This window comes from Melospiza melodia, chromosome 11, assembly GCF_035770615.1.
Source record: "Melospiza melodia melodia isolate bMelMel2 chromosome 11, bMelMel2.pri, whole genome shotgun sequence".
Taxonomy (NCBI): domain Eukaryota; kingdom Metazoa; phylum Chordata; class Aves; order Passeriformes; family Passerellidae; genus Melospiza; species Melospiza melodia.
This window is the reverse complement of record NC_086204.1, coordinates 21,247,529-21,261,345: the sequence shown is the minus strand read 5'-3', so window position 1 is coordinate 21,261,345 and position 13,817 is coordinate 21,247,529. Positions and strand designations below refer to the sequence as shown.

The 13,817-nt window shown below is 49.2% G+C and overlaps 1 protein-coding gene across 1 annotated transcript in view; it reads right to left on the bottom strand.

Annotated features, from left to right (window-relative positions):
- Positions 1-3,089, bottom strand: part of ST3GAL3 (ST3 beta-galactoside alpha-2,3-sialyltransferase 3) — a 172,364-nt gene extending 169,275 nt beyond the window's left edge. The window contains exon 1 of the mRNA XM_063165932.1: positions 2,777-3,089. The gene's annotated coding sequence lies outside the window, so the exon portion shown is untranslated. The remainder of the gene's footprint in view (positions 1-2,776) is intronic.
- Between the last annotated feature and the right edge of the window lie 10,728 nt (positions 3,090-13,817).

The following is a 13,817-nucleotide window of genomic DNA, read 5'->3' as shown; positions in this document are numbered from 1 at the left end:
ACCGCCCCCGTACCGCATTTGAACCCCGCCGTGTGTGGGCACAGCAGGTGATCTGATTTCACGGATGAGATAAGCGGGGACCTACAGCACGAAGCCAAACAGCGACAAGTCTGGGGCTTGCCCCTGAGCCCTGTTTGTCACTCAGGAAACTCTAACCCCGTTATCAGGTGTCAGTGTGCTGCAAAGAGCCTGGGATGAAGTCACCCTCCTTGGCAGCCTGGAAAAAACTCGGAAGGCGAGCGCTGTGCATCTTGGAAAATCAGGTACCAGCGCCTGGCAGCTGTTTGATGGCCATGAGATGAATTAAGGCAATGGTTAGTGGCGTGATTTGGTTCAAGTAGCAGGACTTTAGTCTGAACATGTTCCTACTTAGCTTACACATTTCATTCGCAGGCAGATGTCAAGCTGGATGTTGCTAGGAGATAGACAGCAGGGGAATAATTAAGTCTGATTAAATCCTATCATATTGCTGTGCTGCTTTCCAGAATGCTCTGGAGCTTTTTAAAGCCAAACTGACCAAATGATCAGGCAAGTGATCTAGCCCATCCTGCTCAACAAAACCCACTTGCAGCAAACCAGCTGAACCTGTAACTACCCATGTCTGCAGAGAATTTCCTACAGCAGCACTGGCCATAATCTGGAGAAAAAGGGCTCTGACAGAGGGCACAGCTGGTGGCTGCATTAGCAAGTAGCATAAGACAGTTAGGGCTGGTCACTGCTTGGAGCAGGCAGTGAGGGGTCCTACCCCTGTGTCCCTGCATCAATGCTGCAGAGACACTCATGTTGGACTCAGCATGACTTGGACACACCACCATGACCATAAGCAAAGCTTCCTTCAGCCCTTCTTTTGAAAGTAGCCCACCTGAGGCATGCCAGAATTGCTCTGCAAATTCCCCTCATGTGCATGAGGAGATGCTGAGCAGCATCTTTTCCCACCATAAATTAAGTTAGGTTGTAACTATCTGCATCAGATGCCAAATATACACATCAGCCTCCAGGCTTCCTTCATAGACACTTCTAATCTCATTTTGTTTCTTTACCCTATAAAAATTACTATTCTAATACTCACACTGTAATCCTTCTCCCCAAATTAAATGTCATCAAATCAGACTCAATACTAATTAATGCAATATTTTATGATTAATTACATACCACTCTATACCACAGCAAAGATCTCTTTCAGTAATGACTAGACAGAGATTACCTCTGCTGATGCACAGGCTCAAGGAATGCAATCTGGGCTATAAGACACTTGTAGTTTGTCTTATCTCTCTGAACAAACTTGTTTCATCTCACACACTCATGTCTTATTCTTAAATGCAGACTCTGAACGTGATCAGACTGTGGAGAACACTTTACATATCTGGTGCTCTGGCTACTCTAAGAACAGAAATGTTAAACAGCATCAGCACCAGGCCCACACAAAACAAGTTAAAACAATCTGAACTTGGCTCAAAAATTCTGCCACCCTCCAGAACTTTTCAACAGCAAAGAATCACACTTACCTCTTTGGGAGCAGGTAAACATCTGGAGCCTGCCTGATTGCCTCCCCAAGTACTCTGCCTGAGTGGAGCAGGTTTCCAAGGATCTTCCTCAGAGGATGTGACCCAATGGTCCCATCTGGCAGGCAGTCATGCAAGTGCAAGCCCCTGGCCAGCACCCTGCTCAGCAGTTCATCTCCTTGCAGTAATTCCAATACACTATGTTTGGTTCACTCAGAGTTTCCAAGAGAGGAGGTAGGCTTGAATTGAAGACAATCATTGAAGACTCCCACTTTTCTGGGTCTGTTTCAGGAGTCCCTCACCCTCACGTTCAGAAGAGCATCCCACCTCCCTGTGTCTGGCTTCAGCTTGCAGACATACCATTTTATTCTGCCTTCTGCTTGATTAAAGAGCCTTTCAGAGCCTGGCATTTTCTCTTTGTGACACTACACATATGCTGCAGGCAAACCCCCTCTCATCTGTCTTTCTGAAAAGCTAAATATACTGAGTCGCTTAATTCTCTTTCTGCCAGGCTTTTCCTCCCACCCTCAAGCCATTTTTTGTGTTTCTGCTCTACAGAGTCTCTCTGATTTTCCTGAATCCTTTTCAAGATATAGAATCCCACAATGAGCCTCCCTAATGCTTTGACACAGGGATTTAATCTGCTTTTCCTATTTTCTGACTTACAGAGCTGCATTAGTCCTTTCTACCACAGCATCAGGATAAGGATTCAGGCAGGATTGTCTCAAATCTTTTCCAGACCCCCTGCTGGCAGGTTAGAACCACCTGTATCTCAGCTGCACATCCAGGAACTGAGGAATGGAGTTTGCTGGTTGGAGACACCTCCACTCCCACACACCTCCCTCACTTGCTCCCTTGTCCTAGAATCATGGATGTCATGGCTGGGGGCGCTTAGAGAGCTGAGCTTGGCAGGCCTTAGGAAGATTTGCTAAGCCCTGGTGAGCTGTCCACGAGCAAATGTCCTGCTCCCAGTAGGTTACTGCAGCGTGCAAGAGAGGAGAGCACAGAACCAAGCAGTGCCTGCTGGCATGCAGGCTGGTTTGACTGTCTGGGAAGTATTTTGCAATGCCTGTTAATATTTTACCCATTCTGTCCAGAGTGACAATGGTCACCGTAGAATCTGTGCACTGACTAGTTACCAGGCTGCACACCATGAACACAGCCTCTTAATAGTAATAGGCTAGGTGAAGGTTTCCTCTTTAATTCCACTCCTTAAGAAACCAGGTAAAATAACCTCCCCCTCCACCGCCAGCAGCCTCCCCAGTGAAGCCTACCTGAGATCTGGGAGTGAAATATGGAGTCTTGCTCAGCCCAGGTGCCATCACTGGTATCACAGTGCATTTCTTCATGCCAGTGCTGCAGGAACCTTGAATGAACCCAGCTCCAGCTGTGGCCATGCTGCCTCTCTGAAGCCAGAAGTGCTGTCTTTGAATTTCTGAATGATTGCTGAATAAACTTGAATTTCTGAGATGCTTAGAACTGTGATGGCAGTGAACCTCAATGGCTTCATCTTGAGCTCTCCAGACAGGCATTACCCCATCCCCTCTCATACCATAAAAACAGCTGGAAGAGTCAGGTGAGGCAGGCAGGCACCATCCAGCCACTGCCTCCTCTCAAATGGGAATGGCAGGAGTGACTCCATCTCATGTGCTGTCACAGGGAGGAGGGAATTCAGCAAAGCAGTGGCACAAGAAGAGGCTGCAGCTCCCCAAAGCAGCCACACTCATGCTACAGGCCCAAGTAATTTGCAAACAATTTGATGATTTAATCACAGACTCTCCCAAACACATGTGTTAGTTTTTAATGAATGGTCAGCTGGTAGAAGGCCAGCATAACCTAAAGGGCCAAAGCCATGGGCAGAGAAATGGCAGAGAGCCCCAGACTGTAGGTGAAAGCACAGCTAAAGGCATCCTGAGGCTGTTACACAGGGAAAATCCTTCCTGGGCAAAAGGAAAGTTCTGGGTGCTGAGAGTAAGAACATTTATAGAGAACATTTTGCCTTCTCCACTGCTTTCAATAATGCTGCAGGATTTTAATTAAAAGTATGTATTATAAAGAATTAATAAGACTCAAGTAGATTAACAACTACACGTATTAACAGCTGCATTCTGAGATCTGTCAGTGAGCCAAGGCTTAATGGGGAGACATCAACAACAGAAAGCCTACCTAGACCCCCCAGTGACCCCTGGTCCAGTGCCATTTAATAGGTCTTAATGTCAATAATCTGGATAACAAGAAGAAGGCTTACATTTGGGGCTGATAAAACACTGAACGCTGCTTGTTGCTACAGCACGAGCTGAATGGCCTGGGAAAACTATAACAGCACCCAGCCCAGTGATGGGCTGCAAAGGAAGGTTCTTGGGAATGGAGAAGACAGGCTGTACCACAGGATGGAGAATCTCCCTGAAAGTGGGGGTGGGAGGTGAAATTAAGTAAAAAGGCTGCAAAAGAGCAGTCCCCACACGACTGGGGGGACTGTTGCCATAAGCCTGCATCACAGTACCTTGGCTCTGAGGGCCATGAGTCAGAGGGACATGGAGAGGATTTCCAAGCAGAGCTACAGCTCTGGCAAAGCCAACTTGATGTCTGGTCTGACTATCCAAACTTCAGAACAGGCACAGAAATCCCAAGGAGTAGCAACACCACCACAAAAAAGGAGCTAAGAGTTGGAAATGTGACAAATAAGGCTGCATAGGGTGTGAGGAGGACAAGGAGAGTGTCTCCTCACTGACAGAAGGAGCAGAGTACTGCTATGGGCAGAAGGAAGGGCAGAAGCCAAAGGTGAGAAGTTGAAGATGGGAAAAACTGAAGCCTGGAATTAAGTACAGCATGGTCACTGAAGGTTGCAGGGGCAGCCATCCCTACTATGAAGCAGCTTGCAAAATAAGTTTAGATCTCAACTAGATTTCAACAAGTTTAAGGTCTCAACTTAAATTTTTTGACATTAGTGGCTCAGGCATGAAGAAGAGATGCTGCATTGATGTGCTTGCTGTTTTGCCCTGACCTGTAAGCACCCTGCCTGATCTCCTGTCCAAACAGCTCCAGCAGCAAAAAGGAGGCCAGGACTGATTCCTGCAAGCCAGAGAAGGCAGTGGAGAAGGTGTGGAGGGCTCTGCCTGAGGACAATCTTGTTCACCTGCTCTTCCAGCTCATGCACATGTTTTTCTAAAAACAGGTACAACAGCCTGAGCTGGCTCTGTGGCATTACACTACCTGCAGCACTGTTCATTGCCCCAGGGAATATGTAATTTCCAGCCTGGAGCTTTAGTACTTAATTACTTGCACTGGAGCAACCCCTTGTGTACCTTCAGCTGGCCTGCTATGGTCATGGGGCCACTAGCCATGGGCTCCTCTTTTCATCCTGTTCAGCCTGAACCTCCTCTCCATTGCTCCATGGTGAACTGGAGCCTCTGAACCCAAGTAATGCACCAGCAACCTTCATACAGTACAGCAACCAACTCTGTTACTCATACCTGTCTCTCCCATACATGCCCAAGTGAGCTGATGCCAAAACCCACAGCATAAGCACAGCAGCACAAGTGCCTGAGTCAGTGTCCACTTCAGGTTTACAAACCTTCCCCATTTGGGTCACTCTGATCTCCTCCCCAGGTGCCCAAAGGAAATGATCAGCAATGCTGCCTCTGGCAAGCAACTCCCAGGGCATGTCCTGTCTGCAGAGCCACAGGCTGCACCCCTGCGGGTGACTGCCCCTCTGAAAACCCTGTCATGCACCAAGGGACATCAACACCTCCCAGGGTGCATGGCCATGAGCCCAGAGAGATGCTCTTGAAGCATCCCACCTCCCACACATCTGAGACCAGGGCAAGCATGATGCTCAGGAAAGGAATCAAGGAGATGGGAAGTAGCAAGGGCGAGGAGAGGGAGGAGGAAGGGAAAGCACCAACCACCTCAAATACTGACAGCCACTGGGAAGGTGGTGGAAGGAAGTGCTGGTGCTGCTGGTGGAGGTGCTTCCCTGTTGGTCATGAGAACAGCTGCCTGGCCTGGGACACTGGGTTGCCAGGGTAGCTGCCAGCTGAGGTAGCCCTGCCATGTCCCAGTGCCTTTCTTCCCCACTCCTGGGTGCTGAGGCTTATCTGGTCTCTCTTGGGAAAAGGAAGAAAGGAGAGAAGCATGGCATGGGCCATTAGGAGCTGTGTGAGAGGGTGTAGGGGCTGAGGGCTCAGTTTGCACTGCCCTGACCCCTGTGCTGCAGGATGTAGCCAAGGGTTTGTGCTCTGCTGCAGGACATGAACATGCTTGGTTTGGGAGATTCAGACAACCTGTGCATTCTTGCAGCTGCTTTTCATAACAGGAAGTTAGAGCAGCCAGGGGAAAATGCCTCTGGGTGCTCTGTTTGCTGGCAGGATGTGGGCTAATAGCAGCTATGAAGAGGCAGCTGCCAGCCACAGGCAGGGGACACAGGCAGAAAGGTGCTGCCAAAACACCTCAACCCCCCTGAGTACGTCACTCGAAGTCACACAAGTCTGTGTTGGTATGAGTGAGAACAGGACTAAGGGAACACTGGATCCTTGTGTAGTAAGTGGGATCCTAAACAGTGAATGTACAGAGCTGCCAGCCAATGGAGAACTCTGCCTCTGCCCCAGCAGTCATGGGGGAGCAGCCAGGCCAGGAGTCCTTGTTTTCAGCTGCAGCCCATCCCACCCAGCCACAAGAAGGTGGGGACAAAGGTCTGCCTCTCCAACAAAGCTTCTCTACCCTGCTCCATGGGAACCTACTTCCTATGCCACAGCCAAGGGAATATGAACTTTCTGCAGCCATCAGCTGAGCCACAGCTATGCTGGGGGATGCTGGCAGATCCACAGGGTCAGGCAGAAGCAGCTGCTCAGGGCTGGAGCTTTCCAGGTCTCAGTAGTCAGTTGAGGGAGGTTTGCAGCTGCAGCTGAACTGGTCCTTCCGATGAAGGGATGGGGTAAGACAAACACAGTGAGGTGTTGGTACCAGTGACAGACTGGTTCCTGTGGACAGGGAAGATTAGCACCACTGCTTTCTGCAGTCACCCAGACAAGTCTTGTGTTCAGAGTCCAGCACCTACAACCTACCCAGGCTGGCATTTGAGCCCTGGTGTGAAGCTGGGTACAGCAGCCTGCTCCAATCCAGTCCAGCTCACCTCTAACCCAGCCACAGACCCTGTGCAGGACAGTTCTCCCCTCTGCCAGCACCCACAACACAGTCATGGCTTGGCCATGTCACCGCCCAACAGCACTGTCATTGTGTGTGTCCAGGGCACTGGGGACCTGTTTCATGCAAGGCCTCCCCAGCAGTGCTGAGGGACCAGCTTCAGACAAGCCTGGCCACAGGAGACAGCCTTGTGCCCCAGATCTCCTGTCCTCCATCAACTCACCCCAGTCACCTCCAAACTACTGCTCCTCCCACTCCACCAGTTGCAGCCCCAGCCCCACACAGGGCTCTGATGAAAAGGGGAAGCCTTGATATCCTCTTCCATAGAACTTTCCAGCAAGCCTCAGGCCTTGCAGAAAAGCCAAACTCCTCAGCTGAAAGGGCTCCCCAATTCTGTGACAGCAAGTGACCATGTGCGTGTCACTGCCATGCTCCAGTCCCACAGCTTCGTCCCTCCTTTTCCTTCACAAGCCAGCAAATACCCTTAATGTCAAGAGCCAGTGAGGCCTGGGGGATTCATTAAGCTGCTTTCTCAAAAGCAGTGAAGCTGAACAAGTTCAGAGGGAGAAGGATGGTGGTATCCAGCACCAGTAGCTGCTCCCAGCAAGCCCAAAGCCACAGCACCCAGTCAGGGCTGCCTTCTCTGGGGGAACAGCCCACACTTCTCCCATTGCACCAGGTGGCTGCAGCTGGGAGAGGCATCGCATGGTCTGGATGTGGAGTGAGCCTGTCATCTCTCCCTCATCAGCACAGCCAGGCCTAAAAATATCTCAGAGTGGGTTGATGGCGGTTGTGCTACAGTCTCCATTATGCAGATGGAAATGGCTGGTCCCTGCCAGAATGCCTGGGGAAGCACCAGCTCCTCTGCCCTGCACTGGCACAGGATCTTGGGATCCTGTGCTGTGCTGCAGAAATCTCCATAGGAGGGAGGTGCCAGGACAGACCACGGCACAGAGCATCCCAGCCAGGCACAGCATCACTGCTAGGGCTATCCTGGTCAGGGCAGACAGCTCCATAGGCTTTGTCCCTCCTGGGGGCATGGGACTGAGCAGGGTGGGGAAGAGGGGAACGCAGTTTCACAGCCCACTGCCATGAACTCCTAACAGTAACGAAATGGGGAGCTGCCCAGGCAGCACATGATGAGTCAGAAGTGCAGCCAGGCAGCAGAGTTGACAGCACCGTGTGTGCAAGCATAAGGGCACAGGGAGCTGAAGGACAAGTTAGCAGAGCAGCCACAGCACGAGTGGGATGAACCCTCAGCCCACAGGAAAAGCCAGAGAAGCACTGGAGCAAGGGGCCAAATTTACAGCTTGGCAAGGAAGAGGGCTGGCTGGCTTTGTACCCTGCAACATGCTGCCAAAGGGCAAAGCTGCCAGCTCCTCCCTTCCCATCTCAAATCCACATGGCCTGACAGTGAGCACAACTGCTGACGCTGAGCCTCGGGCAATCGCTCACCCAATAAACCTGACTGAGTGGGGAAAGCAGCAGAGACTGCTGGAGAAATCAGAAGGATGTAGCAGCTTGTGTAGGAATGGCTTACAGGATAAGATTGTGAATCCAAAGATTCTGGCTCTGATACAGCCTCTTGGCAGGCAGGCAGAGTCTGATTTCATCCCAGCCTCAGAGGTGTCCCCAGGATGTCACAATCAACCTTGACCACAAACCAGAAGTGCTGTTTACTCACCCTCATCACATGGTGTGCTTTCCTCAGATGCTGGGCCAGCAGTGCAAGCCCCCTGCACAACCAAACCTCTCTAGGAACAGTGACGCAGCATCAAGGCCACACTGACTAGGTGGCACTTCCCAGAGGCACAGACTCCAAGCACAGACCTGTCACACCTCCCCCTGCACCAGACTATTGGCAGCTCCCACAGCCTGCAGGGAGCTGTCGCCAGGGATCAGAGCCCTGAGCAATCTCACCTGCTTGTAAGGCTGGAGGAGAGGTTGTGCTGGGAGAGCAGGGAGTCCAAAACACCATATGGCCCAGCCATAGCCAGGCATCTGTTCACTGGGAAGTGGAAAGTCTGCCTCAGCAGGTACCAGGCACCTCTCCAAAAAGGCTGCACAAGGGCTCCTCTGTCCAGTGGCTTCTGGAGGAAGGATTTTCTAGGCAGGCTCCAGCCTGCCTGGAGAAGGGGCAGGGATCTGCTGTGAGAGGTGATGGTTGTCCAGCCCCCAGGGTCGCCCCCACAGCCCTAGTCCTGCACTCTCTCTGGGAATGATCTGTGCAGCCACCACACAGCCAGTGCACAAGTGGAGGCTGCTTCTTTGCAGAGTCTGCAAAGACGGCAAAATGACTGATCCAGGTCCCCCAAATCTGGTGGAGAACACAGGCAGGCAGGAGGGATCCTGGGCAGCTGTCTCAGCCAGCATGGTCCAGGGTAGCAGTGAACAAACCAGGCTCCTGGGCAAAGACCTCCCCCAGCACGCTGTGCCAGTGCAATGCCCCACACAGGCCACAGTCCTGCCCCACTGTCCTGCCTGTTCTGGGCTGGAGAGACATCACTACATTGGGCTGGGACCCCTTGAAAGGCTCCTCTGGAGAAGGTGAGGAGTGAGGAGCAGGAAGCCCTTCCTCCTGCACTGGCCCATCAGGTGCTGACGTGCCTGGCTCCCAGCCCACCAGCTCGGAGTCACGCAGCTCCCATGAACGCCGTCTTTCTTCTCCCTGCTGCAAAGCCCTTGGCAGCCCCTCACCCGCTTCTAGTGGGGAGGGAGAAGAGCCAAAATCTCTTTTTCTGTCCTTTCCCCTTGCCAGGCTCTGCACAGTGCTGAGGGCCCAAGCTGGGGGTCTCCCTGCTGGTGACAGCACTGCAGACCTCTGCTCCCACAGGAGTCACCCTCCAACCAGCAAGAAAAAGCACGGTTGGCTCCAGCCCCACTGTGTGGATGGCTGAGGGTCCAAACAGGATGCCCTGTGCTACTTCTGCATCTGAAAGAGAGAATGGCAGAATATGAGCATTTACACTTCTGCCAGTCCCTGTGGACACCAGCTGTTAAACAGTGTGTGGAAACATCTATCCAGCTGGAACTGGGAAGGCCAGAGAGGACTCAGGACAGACCCATCTCTGGCTGCCAACACAACTGCTCTCTTCATCCTGCCCTGGCTCTCCTGGGCCTGAACAAGTAAAGCTGTGTTCCTGCTGCAGAGCCAAGTAGCCTGGGCAGCCATCCACCACAGGCAACCACAGTTCCAAACCACATGGGCTGCTCATCCCTTTGGTGCAGCCATTCCCCATCACCAGTTTCCTTGCTCTCCTGTATCACATCACTCTGTTTTCCATGGAACTGTCTGCAAGTTAGCTGCTCCTCTGTACCTGTACCTGCAGCCCATCAGCACCCAGCACCCACACTAAAGGCATCCAATGCACACTATCCTGCACCCACGACACTGTAATTTCTTTTTAATTGCTTGGGGCTATCAGGAAGGAAATTTGAGTTAACCCCTGCTGTGAGGATAGGCAAGAACATTAGCTCAAAAGTTGTAGAGATACTGTATTCAAGAGAAGCAGCAGCACTTGAGGAAATGAGAGTCCAAGCATATGAGCTAATATCAGCTCATTCACAACCATCTGATCCCCATGTCTGAAGTGTCCCTGGAGGTCCATGGGTACAACACACTGCCACGCCTCCCTACATTCAGCAAGACTGTAGGATTGAGTCACTATATGTCTTGAAGTAGTTTGCTTTGGTCTATAGCATACTTGTTGGGCTGTAAAGACAGGCTTGCTCCTAACTCCATATGGAGGACTTCAGCCTGGATATGAAAACCAGCCACCCACCTTGCCTACAGCCTGTGAGGAGGCAGCTCTTCCTTCAGCCAGCAGTGTGGATAACTGTGAGAGCATCCCAGTTCCTGGGGTGTGGAGCAGCATGAGGAGCCCACGCTGCCAGGCAGTAACTCATGGGAGGTAGGAGAGCCCAGGCAACAGGCCTGTTTCATTTCTCTCCTGCATCGTGTACTGAAGGTGTTCACAGCCACTAGAACCATTCATAACAGTGAGAACGTTTCCTAAATGCAAAATTCCAGGCCAAAGATACCTCTTCTCAGGCTCTCCTACCTCACTCAGTTTTGTTTCAAAATTAACATGCATACTATACCATTTAAATCTTTTTCCAGTACCCTCCCACACACTTCCCTCATTTGCTAGGTGCTGTCAGAACTGTTTTGATGCTGGCATTGTCACATTACTCATGCTGCAGCAAGGAGGCTGTGGCAGTGCTTCTGCATGGATCTGCCACAACTTCATGAAAAGAGGGCAATCAGATGAATATTTCCCATTCCTCTGGAGACCATAGGAAACTGCAGATACACACCCTCAGCTATGCTCATTACTGGAACCAAGCAACAAATGCCACCTGGAATGTTGTGCTCTTCATTCATCTAAGGGATAAATCTACAGCTGTTCAACAGCTCTAACAGCAATGTGGAAAAACAAAGACTGATTATGGGAAAAGAGGAAAAAGGCTTATTTTGACTTTTAGCAATACAAAAATATTGTTGTTCATGTTCAGCTGAAAATACTACTCACTTTACACTAATCTAAATGCCCACAGTGATAGGTTTTGTGCAGTAGCTACAAATTTGTCAGGGAAAAGGAGCCATTATCATTTTCCCCAAACTACAAAAGCTGGCTATAGAAATACCTGGCACATTAGGTTCCAAAGATATGAGCTGAAATAACACTCCAATAAGCAAATTCCTCAAGGTTACTGATACACTTGGTGTATCAGTAACAAAAATCCCTGAGCTAAAGTAGAAGAATCTCCTTTCCCTGACTGCCAGTTCAGCATGTCTTAACCAGCACTGTGAAATTCAAGAGTCAACACCAAAGTAAAGAACAGAGCTGTCTAAGACTGCGCCCAGGTAAGATTTTCTGATGACTCCTCTTCTGGCACTCTCAGCTACAAAAGGAACCTAAGGCAACTCAGTTCTTGCTGCAGATGTCTCAGCTCTGTATTTCAATGAGGAGAGATGATTCTGTGGTGCCATCTCTGTTCTAGCTAAACAGCCAAGCCAGACTGAGTCCTTAAATAACAGAACTCCACTTAGGTCTCTGAAAGACACCTGAGAACTCACTAGATAAGCATTAAGGAGATGAATATTAGAAAAGAGTAATGCTAACAGAAAAATTAAAAGCATGATGAGAATTTCCAAGTCCCATTGCTTTAGTCCTTAAATTAGTTTACAGATTGTCTTTTTTGAAATTAGATTTATTTCTTGAGGAAACTGAAAACAATATACAGGCTACCAGTCTTGATTTCACCCCATGTTTCATTAGAAAACAAGCACAACTGCAGACATGTCAGACAAAAGGAGCCCAGTTAAAGAACGGAAGAACAGAGATGCATTGGAATTGTTAGGATAAGTGACTATGCTCCTCAAACAGTGCAGAATCAATTCATCCCAGCTAAAAATACCATAAAGAGAGAGAAGAAAAAAGGAGAATGGGTCCTACTACTGCCTCTGGTCATCTGAGAAGTCTGCTGATAGAAAAAAAAGTCTCCTAGAAGTCCAGCCAAAGGCAGAAATATTACTGCAATCAGGTGCTTTACAAAGAATGTAGTCACCTTTTAAAATCCTATGAAAAGTTATCACTGCCTTGTGAAGCTCATCCTGAATTAAGGGCAAGCCACTATTTGTTTATACAAAAATTGCTCCTTGTGGGTCCAACCTGAACCAGTCACAGATGGAAGCTCCTTGAAAAGTGAAGAGGTCTAATGACTGCAGCACCACATGCAATGGACTCAACAAAGGGCCACCAGAGCTCACACTGAGCATGATTTTGTACTTAACATACTCAAGAAGCACCTGACTAGCTGATAATCTGGCAGCCCCTCACCCCCACTGGAATGATGCTGTAAAAAGGATAAACACATTTCCAAAAAAGCCAAAACCACTGAAGAAAATTATCAGACATGATAAAAGTCTTGGTAATGGAAAGCCTATGTACTTTTGAGACAACTGCTCTGTACAGAACTTTTACTGTTATCTGTTATGCTTCAAGACATAAACCAAATTGCTTTTGCAAAGTCAGATAGTAAAGACTACTCAAACATCAGGGTCACTGATCTTAAGTTTGGAGAGAAGCCTAAAACACAGTTTAGTCCCTGCAGCAGTTAACAATGTGCTCACATTTGAATGATGCAGCACAAGAACTGATGGGAAAATTGGGAAGGCCCTTTGTCTCAGAGTGCAGGATGGCAGCACTTTCCAACACAGGGCAGTCAGCTGTGCAACTGTCAACAAGAGCAAATCTGGCACCTGCAGAAAACGTGCCAGAAACAGATAACAAAGCTCCTGTTCCAGAACAAATACTATGCATAGGAGCTCCTGAAATCACTGAATACTGTCAGAGGTGAGTGGCAAAACCTGCTGCAGGTGAACAACAGAATATCCTGAGCTGGAAAGGACACACAAAAAATCAATAAAATCCAGCTCTTGGCCCTGCACAGAGCAGCTCCAAGAACACCACACCAAACAAATCCAACTGTTTCCTACTAGGTCATCATTTTAGGATGAAGCTGTTGAGCCAGCTGTTTGCAGCACAGGTAGTCTAACATCTGGCACCTAAAAGGTGCATTTAAGTTCTACAGCAGTTTGGGGACAAAGACTGAATGCAGGCACCTTTTCTCTGGAGGGAGAGCAGCAGATTGAGACAAGGAGTGTATTTTTCAGTAACACACAGGTAGTGTTCATCCTATGAGAAGTTAATACCAAATTAACTCTGACAGAGGAGAGGCAAGTTTGTTAAGGCCCTGCCAGCTCTTCACATTTGCTCACAGCGCATCACTTCAGAGGCTTACATACAAGCTCAGATGTCCAAGTGCAGTTTCATTGCTATTGCCTGGACCAGATTAACTGTGGCTGCCAGACTCAGGTCTTAACAGATCCTGGTTTCATCAAGCCAACTATCCCATTCATCAAAAAAGTCATTTAATACCCTGAGACCAGGAGTTTTGGACATGGTAAAAGGAAAAAAAAACCTAAAACAAACCAAAAAAACACAAAACTCCTCCCCCCTTTATCTCCTTTCAGAATTTGTTTAGGCCTTCCAATACTGATGAACAAAGTATTCCAGCACAAAAATAGGACAGATTACCTCTATGCAAAACAGTGTGCAAATCTTTGCTACTTATCCTCCTGACCCTATAAAAACATAGGGCTAAAGA